This window comes from Apis dorsata, unplaced genomic scaffold (genome assembly GCF_000469605.1).
Source record: "Apis dorsata unplaced genomic scaffold, Apis dorsata 1.3 scaffold_530, whole genome shotgun sequence".
Taxonomy (NCBI): domain Eukaryota; kingdom Metazoa; phylum Arthropoda; class Insecta; order Hymenoptera; family Apidae; genus Apis; species Apis dorsata.
Window position 1 is genome coordinate 285,180 of NW_006263752.1, and position 8,835 is coordinate 294,014.

Here is an 8,835-nt window from a genome sequence, read left to right on the forward strand (position 1 = left end):
AGGGTGTCTCAGATACGAGTCGTACAAGGTGGATTCTACATGAAAAATTGAATTGGAAATAAAGAATACAATTTTTTTTGCTCAAAACTTCATTTCTCGTGTAAATCGAGCTTGAAGAGCAGTGAGTGAATTTGGTTAATTTTTGATTAAAATATGAATAAAGAGAATTGGTTTGATGATAAATAAACAATATATCAAGAAGATTTTCGATCAGATTTCGAATTTTCTGTAGAAAAATATAAATAATTCGAATATTCGAAAAGTAAAAAAGTAAAATAGATGCGATATTTGTTGAACAGATTCAATTAAATTATAAATCTACACTGATCAATAAAATATTTCCAGCACTGTCTAGAATCTGTGCATAAATTATTCTATATATCTCGTATGTAAAAAAAAAAAAAAAAATAAAAAATAGATTAAAATTTTGTTATTTAAACTTATTCTAAAGAACATCAAGGAATAATCGGATATTCAAATTGGGGAATTAACCAACTTGCACTTGAAAATGTTTCGATCTTGTTTTACTTAGGAACAAAGTTTCGAGCGAGTAAATTTTATTCCTTTTTTTTGCGTCCAGAATCTGAAACACCCTGTATACAATCTTTTTTTTTCGCATAAGGGTGAGTTTGACAGGCGCGAAATCGACGGCCTGGAACGGGAAAGCTCGCTTCATCGAATTAGCAACGACGGAAGCGTCGTGCTCGCTGGCTCGATGAAATTAATTAGGCGGTCATCAGGGTAGAACGTTTTTCGATTGATCTAACGCGGTCGTGGATCGAATGGTTTTTTGAGGATGAAATGGTTTTTGAAACGAGATGATTGGATCAGGGCCAGGTCGTTTCCCGACTCGTAATATCGAGTCCCCGGCATTACGTATAGAATTGAATTTCATGTCTTATGTCGCGTTTCAAGGTTGTTTTCCAATGCCAAATGTAGTTCAGATTATTCGTTAATTTATCGATAACAAAATTGTTTCCTCGTTTCGAAACAATTACACGTGATATATAGTTGGAATTTTTGTTATCACGTGTAAAATATTTAAAATAATACATCGTTTGCAAGTTTTTGTGAAAATTGAAAAAAAAAAAAAAAAGAAAAACAAGCGATTTATATATATGCAAATTTTGAAACTATCTTCGTTACTGTTTTGTGCAACACGAATACGGAATAATGTTATTTCTTTCTTGTCTAAAGAGAATATCAATATATTCTTTCTTCATATTTTCAATATGAAGTATGTAATCATTCTTTTTAAGTATTTTAGTGAATTAATAATGATTACATACTCTATGAAAATGTATACATATATTTGTATTTTCTTATTAAGTTAAAACAATAACTTTATAAGAAATTTTTTTAATTTATCTAAAATAGATGAAAATAGAATTGGTTTTTTTTTGGCTGCAAGATTTTCAATGTTTTTTATTTTTAGCATTGAAATCGCATGTTTGATCGGTGACTATCTCGTTCTACTGTGCAATATCTTGTTTTTTATTAAATTATCCCAATAATATTTTATATATTTAAAAGATTTTCATTTTTAATTCTAAAACTCTGAAATCAGGTATCGTCTTTACTTATTTTTTTTGAATATTATATAATATAATTTATTTATTATTATATTTATAATTTATTTTTTTATAATAAATCTAGCTTTTTATTAATCATTTTGATATGGCTTCTTTGAAAAAGCCATATCATATATATAGATAAATTAAAACAATTTCAATTTGCATTGAATTGAATAATCAAAAATTATTTTCACATAAATTTTATTTTTAATTATCATTCAATATCTTATTTATCTTTGTATTTTAATAAAAAATGATACTATTTTAATAATATTCTGAATAACAATCCTAACATCTATAAACATTAATATACAATAATTAGATATTGTATAAAAAATGCTTATCTAAAAGAAATTCTAAAAAAAAGAAATATTTCTTCAACTCACAATTCCTGATTCCAAAACTTTAGAATTTTTTCAGCAAAATTCGTGAATCTCAATAAAGTTTATATACTTTTAATGATCCACTTAATCTTTCAAACAAAGAAAGAGCATAATATTACAACAATTACGAAAAAAAAAGTGATCAATCCATGCAGTTCAACATAAAAGATATCTTTACAAAGAACAATAAAACAATCATTAATCACACATCTACTTTACAATACGTTTTTTCCATTATGTACGACGCCAAAAATTCTTATCCATAATTCCACTTTATCATATTATGATTGCTCCACTTAGATAATTCATATGTATTATCGAAATTATTGAAATTTTAACGAAAACATAAGTTAGAACCATATCACTTAACGACTCTCGTTCCAAAGTTTAGAATTTATCGCATGAATTTTCGTAGTGTACATCTATACAAATATATCTCTCGTTACAATTTATTATAGTAATTCTCTAAAACTTTCCATTAATAATTTCGATAATCCTCTAATTTCTAACCAAAAACCGATTCAAACGTGGATGAGAACGAAACTATCACCGATCGAACGTCTGACACAACACGATCGTATTCTACTGTACTCGTTGCATAAAACTGCATTTACATCGAACATTTACAAGAACGTAGAACGTGAGTGAGAATATTAATCCAGATATCATATTAATTCGAGATTTCTAATTTTGTTATAATTTTTGAATTTTTAATTGTTCGATATTTTTTGTTTCATCATATAAGATAAACCTATTCTATTAGAAAAATTATACGTAATAATAATACGTATAATGATTATAATAATCCAAAAAAAATGATCCGTAACGCAAAGGAACGAATAAATTAATGCTATGAATGACAATTTTGACCAATTTCCATACGATACAAAGTTTTTACTCGAAAATATTAAAAATAGAATATAAGTATATAAAAATATAACACAGGAATGGAAGAAATTGCTTACCTTAAATGAATTATATATCGAACAATTCTGTTTCCTGATTTCACAATTTCGATTTTCTTTGTTAGAACCAAATTGCATGAATTTGATGTTATTTCAATACTGGATTAAATCATCGTGAAAATTTATAATCCTGTGAATTCGAAACTTGTATATAGTTGAACAAAAAAAAAAAAATAAACTAAAATAATATAAAATAAAATTAATATATTAATAACAACCACTAGATAAACTAATTTCGTAACACTGAAGTCTTTTTACTTGTTAATATTTAACAAAGAATAAAATATTATATATCTGTTAACAGAATTGGAGATACGTACCTCGCGATCGTGCGTCGAATAATGTCGCAGATTCGTGGTCTCGGAGAAACTCGGAGCGAGCTCCGTCTCTGTTTAGATTTTGTATTGTTTACATTGTAGTGTTATGCTTAAGGAATTAAGCCACGAGTTTGATCGTTGGCATATACGTGATTTTTCCTTTGTTTATTTTTCTCGTATCTATCGATGAATAATTTCTTTTAGTTACAGCAATATATAATTTTACTAATCATTATTAATTTTTAAATCAATAATTTTCGATAAAAATTAAAATATTCTAATGAATTATAATTATGAATCATAATCAATCATTTTTTTTTTTTGCGAATAAAAACATTGCAGAATGCTCGATACGAGAATTTGCTTAATGATATCGAAATAAAATGATTGATAATGCGATTAAATGATGCATGAGATTATACACGAGACTACATCGATTCGAAGAAAGAAATATATTATGTATATATTTTATTTTACTTACTTTTCTTCTTTATTCAATTATATACGAGTTTCAAAATCTCATTTTGGTCGAATAATAATTTCGTTTGGAAGAAGAGTAATAATACTTTCCAAATCTGATATCTGAATATTAATTCGAATCATTGCATTTTAAATATTTATAACGATTTTTGACATTTTGCATAAATTGAAAATTTTTTCAATTATAAAAGAACATGATATTGATGCCATTTGATAGCAGGATTAATTAAAAGACAAGTTAATCCCTAAAGATTTGCTATCTTTTTGTTAGAATGCAAATGTTTTTGCATGATGCATATGGTGCGTCATAGTTTAGATTAGATAAGCACTGAACAGTCCACTGGCTTCGAATGGGTTAATTAGGATATCGTGCAAACTGTTTCTAAAATTATATCAAAAGTGCAACATTATTAAATAGTGAATATTCATAGACTTTTAATTTTTTTAGAATTCTTCTTCTAGGAACGTATAATTATTAATAATAAACTTGCTTGTATATTAAGATATAAAAAATTCCTCCTCCTTTTAGCTCCAACTTTTTTAGTAATAATTTCTATAATATCTTTGAATCGAATACTTTTATACAATTTTGGATTATTTAAATCATTTCTGCTTTAATAACTATTTCTCATCTCGACTCTAAAATATTTCTATATTTTAGAGATATATATCTTCTAAATTGTAATCTTTATTCAACTTCGAATTATTTAAATTAATCTATTAATACTATTTCTTCTTCCCAACTCAAAAAAATCTCATTTCCACTCTTCAACTTCTCTCAAATCTCTCGCTCAAAATTTTGTTGCTCTTCTCTCTTTGAAATCTTTATGGCCTTTATCCATCAACACTTAATTCATAATTTCGTAATTATTAATAATAAATTTGCTTTTATATTAAGATATAAAAAATTCCTCCTCCTTTTCACTTGTATTATTGCTCCATTCTTAGCAATAATTTCTATATCTTTGAATCGAATACTTTTATACAATTTTGGATTATTTAAATCATTTCTTGCTTTAATAACTATTTCTCATTTCGACTCGAAAATATTTCTATCTTCTAAATCGTAATCTTTATTCAACTTTGAATTATTTAAATTAATCTATTAATACTATTCCTTCTTCCCAACTCAAAAAAATCTCATTTCCACTCTTCAACTTCTCTCAAATCTCTCGCTCGAATTTTATTGTCCCCCCTCTCTTTGAAACCTTTATGGCCTTTATCCATCAACACGACTTAACCCATAATTGCGTGTCGATTTCTTCCCGATCCGTTACACGGGATTCTCGTTTCACGATGCAATATAATACAAATCCTGCCGTGTCTTCTCTCGCCTCTTATCCAAATTGAAACCTTAGCGGGCAGATCGAAGGCGGCTACGGTCGTTTTCCACTTCGATCGAATGGTCAGTGAACTTGTCGCCGATATACACCAGAAAATAAATGTTGCCATGCCACCGCGTGACGTGTCCCGATCGAAGGTTGTCCCCGATGTATCTCGATGAATAATCCAAAACGGATGTCGGCCGACCGGGGGATACAACCGGTGCCAGCCAGAGATGCGTGATCAATTCTTGGCTTGTCGCATCCCGTTGATTAGGCGAGAACGAGTGCCTCGGATGCTTGCCTCGATCGGCCGCCTCGATTCCTCTTGGAACGAGGCAGCAACACGCGCGCTTACAACGTCGATCGAAATCGTGGCTGTCGTCCACTTGGTATTCGCTGGCTCGAGATTAAGGGACTGATGGAATGGAACGGTGTGGTTACGAGGGGATGCAAAACTCTTGGACCATCCACAATGTGGTTCTCACCTGAAATCAAACGTTTTTATTTGTGTTAGTATCATTATTATTAATATTATTATTCGTTTAACGTAAAATATTGAACATGTGAAGAAAAATTAAATTTATATTTCAAGTAAAAAGGTATTTTGTTACTTGGTATTCGTTGGCTCGAGATTAAGGGGTTGATGGAATGGAATAGTATGGTTACAAGGGAATGCAAAACTCTTGGACCGTCCACGGTGTGGTTTTCATCTGAAATCAAACGTTTTTATTTGTGTTAGTATTATTATTATTCATTTAACGTAAAATATTGAACATGTGAAGAAAAATTAAATTTATATTTCAAGTAAAAAGGTATTTTGTTACTTGGTATTCGCTGGCTCGAGATTAAGGGGTTGATGGAATGGAATAGTATGGTTACAAGGGAATGCAAAACTCTTGGATTGAACTCATTGAACTCACCGTCCACGGTGGTTTTCACCTGAAATCAAACGTTTTTATTTGTGTTATTAAATTAAATTTATATTTCAAGTAAAAAGGTTTTTTGTTATTTGAATAAATATGAAAAAATATGTTGTACAAATTGTATAAGTGTACAACTACATGAAATGGAGGCGTGGAGTGTTTGTTAATGCAAGAGAAGTATTTATCGATTTGAACGCATTATGATGGAAAAGTTAAATTACATCTGTTTGTTGCACATTACGTTGTTTCAACTTTACTGCACGATCAATATATCATATAATATCGAAAATTAGGAACAAAATTCGATTACGTAATGCGAAAGGCGACGGTATAAACTGAAGTTGTTATTAAATTTAATATCACGTTTGATATGCAGATTCAGATCTAAAATTCTATTTCTGTGTGTGTTCTTGATGAATAATAAAAACGAAAATAATAAAAACTTTATAATTTTACAATAGGGGCAGTGATCGATCGTTATTAGGCGTGTAATCGATTCTGAACTTTATGACTGGGATTAGAGTATCTTCTGCTATCAATTTAATATCTGAACCCAGATTTCCCCTTTCATAGGGAAGCAATATGAGAAGAGATTAGGATAGGACCCGATAAGACGTGTAATGAAAGTGGTACAATTCAGATAAGCCGTACGAAATATCTGTTTTTTAATAATTATCATCATATATCGTTCATTTGTGAATACCAATACTCGTGATACTTGTATTTGCCAACAACTGTTTTGATATCGTTAATTCCACCCTGAAAATCCTCTGCATAATTTATGGTACAGCCTGTGTTCGAGATTAGGCCAACACGAATTCGCAAATGATTGATGTTCCATGCAGTACTTATTTAACCCTCGAACACCGGAAGTATTTGTCACTGTATGCAGAGGAAATGGGATCACTTGTGGCATTAAATAGCATCTCTTTTAGAATTGGATCTTTTTACGAGAGTATATTTATTATAGTTAATTTTCACCTGTTCTTTTTCATTTGTTATATTCGTTATATCTTCTTTTATCAAATATATTATTATCCTTTGCCAAAGTGCATTCTTTACGATGGGTATTTTTATCATTTTAAAAATTTCCATCGAAATAATTATCGAAAAATTTTAGGAAAATTAAATTCTGTTGAAAAATTTCATACGAGAGTATAAATATGATTTCACAGAGATTCCAAAAATAAATATGGAAAATAATGGAAATGCAGGGGTCGAAATAAAATCCGAATACAATAATAAATAATAAATATAATAAAAGAAAACAAAAAAAAAAAGAATTATATATCATATCGATAGATTTTTCAAATAATTGCTGATATATGTAATAACATTATAGTATTATTTTTGAATTTGAGAAAATGTCTATCGGATTAAACCATATTAAATGTATTAATATATATCAAACAAACAATCTCAAAATTTAAAATTTCACCAAATAAATTAATATACATTAATTTGCAGAGAAAAATTTGCACCATATGATTATAAAAATAGAAACAAACACGTTTAATGTTCCTTCAAATAAATATATAAATTTACTATACCTTCCAAAAATAAATTAAATTACGATTCGTCATTTATAATTATTTTTAATCCTCTTATTCTTTTTTATTTTCATTATTTCTCAAAAAATTCTCGAACAATTAATACTATTAAAAACACTATATTAAATAAGTAGTCGTAATTATAAAAATCTCACTTTACAGAATGTTACCCTTGCTCGAGTTTCAACGTATAAAAATCTGTTTATTAAATACACTCTTTCTCTACTCTTCGACTCATAATAATTAAGCTGGAAACTTGCAACACGCTAAAGCTCTTGTAAAGCACTCCCACAAAACCCTGACCTCGCTGCTTCTTTCATACCTGTTCTCTTACAACTCTAATGCGTATATCTCAACACCTCGGACTTAGGCTAACTAGAAACAGGCACAGCCATGTTTCCGAAACATTCATAATCATTCACTGTAATCGAATAAAATCTAAAGGCCGACTTTACATCGTACTTATTTTGAGAGAAAATTCAATCATTAAATGATCAAAAATTACATTTTTACTTATCTTATTATAATATATAATAATATATATATATATATCTATTCATCCTTTTATCAATCAAAAAAATGTTTTGATTCTTTGGAAATAAAAATTTCTAAAAAAAAACACTTTTTCTAATGATATCAATATAACACGTACCTCTAAATATTAAATAAAATTAATCAATATAATTTATCTTCCATTTATACGTTTTACTTTAAATATAAAACAAAATAAAAATCTTATTGTTTAAATAATTATTTCTGGTGATGATCTACAACTTATGTTAAAAAAAAGAAACTCTACATTATTATTTTTAACTTCAAATAGATTCTCAAATTATCGTACTTTACCTTCGTTGCCATAATTAATAACGAGATAATCTAACCCCCGATAAAAAGAACGCCAACGTTCAAGCTCGCAATCCCCCTTTTATCGTGGCCGCCAATCGCTTCGGAAAAACGAAAAGCTCGGCCAGCCTCTCTACGTACGTATCCTAACGCGTGGTACGCCGTTATCACTATCAATAGCCTCGATACACTTCCTGCTCGTAGTGAAAACAACGTAAGTAGGTGGTGGTGCAATGTGCACAAGCGTCGCAATAAACAACGCTTTATCACGCTTGAAATTTCTCGGGCCGCGCTCACGCTCACGCTCTCTCTCTCTCACGTGGTTTGTTGAACCGTACACGCAGGTTCATTGCACGCGTCTGTGCGGATAGAAAATATATGTGTATGTGTATATATATATATATATATATACGTACGTGCGAGTGACGTACGAATTTTCACGGATTGTACATACATACACGTGTCGTTTGGAAAT

The 8,835-nt window shown here is 29.3% G+C and overlaps 2 protein-coding genes and 1 long non-coding RNA gene across 6 annotated transcripts in view; 1 reads left to right on the forward strand and 2 right to left on the reverse strand.

Moving 5' to 3' along the window:
• Nucleotides 1-3,349, reverse strand: part of LOC102674586 (galactosylgalactosylxylosylprotein 3-beta-glucuronosyltransferase I) — an 11,895-nt gene extending 8,546 nt beyond the window's left edge. Inside the window, exons 1-2 of the mRNA XM_031512942.1 lie at nucleotides 3,243-3,349; nucleotides 2,923-3,100 (exon numbers count right to left, since the gene is read on the reverse strand). The gene's annotated coding sequence lies outside the window, so the exon portion shown is untranslated. The remainder of the gene's footprint in view (nucleotides 1-2,922; nucleotides 3,101-3,242) is intronic.
• LOC102674706 overlaps nucleotides 1-8,835 on the forward strand; it is a 43,779-nt gene that overhangs the window by 5,151 nt on the left and 29,793 nt on the right. Inside the window, exon 1 of one of the 4 annotated variants that reach the window (XM_031512940.1) lies at nucleotides 2,192-2,601. The exons of the other annotated variants lie outside the window; for them this stretch is intronic. The gene's annotated coding sequence lies outside the window, so the exon portion shown is untranslated. Of the gene's footprint in view, nucleotides 1-2,191; nucleotides 2,602-8,835 lie in introns of those variants that run through there. 4 annotated transcript variants of the gene reach the window in all.
• The window catches only part of LOC116186263, a 16,502-nt gene continuing 12,615 nt past the window's right edge, over nucleotides 4,949-8,835 (reverse strand). The window contains exon 3 of the long non-coding RNA XR_004151224.1: nucleotides 4,949-5,529. This is a non-coding gene — a long non-coding RNA (uncharacterized LOC116186263). The remainder of the gene's footprint in view (nucleotides 5,530-8,835) is intronic.